Genomic DNA, 1,953 nt, shown 5'->3' with positions numbered 1-1,953 from the left:
TACCAATATTTTTTTTTTCACTGTTCCAAAGGTGGAAGAGGCTCTGAATAGCAAAAGTGCTGTGCTTTTTAAAACCTGCTGAACAACTTCTATCTCTAAGAGTACTGAAGTTTTGCCATACCAGTTTGAGTATGACAAACTGCAAAACATATGCATAAAAAAATCTAGACTTCTAATTGTGCCAATCCATGGTTAAAAAAAAAACTTCTGGAGCCACGCAGCTGTTAAAATCCATCATATTTACAATTTTTATAAATGAATTTATTTTAATAAAAACAAGTTACTCTGTGAGCCTGATCTCTAAGCAGATTTATGTGGGCTGGCACAATCTGCTATGCTAAACATATATTCATATTGCTTAAGTCTGCAACCAGTTTTTTTTTTTTGAGTGGTGATGATAACAGTCTTGCTTTGTAGAAGGATACCAAGTAATTGGCAGCAATTCAGCTAAGGACATTGTTCTCAGCACTGTGTTTTCTTGGACAGAATTGCCCTGTGGGCATGACCCTAAACTGGGAGAATTCTGGACGGCTGGCATTGGGCAGTGAACCAGGGAGACAGCTTATAGGGAGGAGGAGGTGACTCTATAAACTAGTGCTAAAGTAGAAGAGGAGAAGGAAGAATAAAGTGAGGGAGGAAGTGGGGGTAAAATGTGAAGTTACAGTCAACAGCTCCACATCCCTAAAGGGGTCTCTTCTCATCTTTCACTTGACACATCTTTATGCTCCTGTTTTTTGCTTGGCTACTTGATTGTAAGTTCCTGGAAGACAGGAAAGTTGACTAACTCAGCTGTACATCTCCCACAGTGCCTGGCATATACTGGCACATACAAAACCTAGTCATCGGCCGGGTGTGGTGGCTCACACCTGTAATGCCAGAACTTTGGGAGGCCAAGGAGGGCGGATCACGAGGTTAGGAGTTCGCAACCAGCCTGACCAACATGGTGAAACCCCGTTTGTACTAAAAATACAAAAATTAGCCGGGCGTGGTGGCACGCGCCTGTAATCCCACCTACTCAAGAGGCTGAGGCAGAAGAATGACTTGAACCCAGGAGGCAGAGGTTGCAGTGAGCCGAAATCGCACCATTTCACTCCAGCCTGGGCAACAGAGCGAGACTCCGTCTCAAAAACAACAACAACAACAACAAAAGAAAACTTGTTATTAACTGTGTAGACAAAAGAATGAATTTCTCTATTTGAAGCATTTCCAGACCTCTTCCTCGGTCTAAAGAGGTTCCCAGCGAGGGCAGTACTGCCCCTCAGGGGCATACTGAAATTTTGCCGGGACAGTTTTTGTTTTGCATTCTATTGGTGGCAGAGTATTTACATTGTGAAAACTGTGTTATTTTAAAATTTTTCTTGATATTAGTACATACAGTATTTTATTATGAACTACTTTCTCTTTTTTCACCTTTATTAGAACATTACATTGGTTTCTTGAAATTATTTGTAGAGGTAGTTTGCATTAGGAACTTAACTCCAGAAGAGTAAAGCAGTGTTATATTTTTTGTTGTAAATACAGGGCATTGAATGTGGCAGGGTTGAATACCTTTGCTTATAAGATTAAGCCTTATCCTACACAAGTTTTAGGATTCCAGGATGAAACCTACAAATAAAAAGAATATTGTAGAACACTGATTTCAACGATCAGATTCCACGGCCAGGCGCGGTGGCTCACTCCTGTAATCCCAATACTTTGGGAGGCCGAGGCTGGCGGATCACTTGAGTTCAGGAGTTCAAGACCAGCCTGGCCAACATGGCGAAACCCTGTCTCTACCAAAAATACAAAAATTACCCCGGCGTCAGGTGACGGGCACCTGTAATCCCAACTACTCGGGAGGCTGAGGCAGGAGAATCGCTTGAACCCGGGAGGCAGAGGTTGCAGTGAGCAGAGATCGCGCCATTTCACTTCAGCCTAAGCGACAACGCGAGATTCCGTCTCAAAAAAAAAAAA

Source organism: Gorilla gorilla, chromosome 7 (genome assembly GCF_029281585.2).
Source record: "Gorilla gorilla gorilla isolate KB3781 chromosome 7, NHGRI_mGorGor1-v2.1_pri, whole genome shotgun sequence".
Lineage (NCBI taxonomy): Eukaryota > Metazoa > Chordata > Mammalia > Primates > Hominidae > Gorilla > Gorilla gorilla.
The sequence above is the reverse complement of the archived record's forward strand: the minus strand, read 5'-3'. Positions refer to the sequence as shown.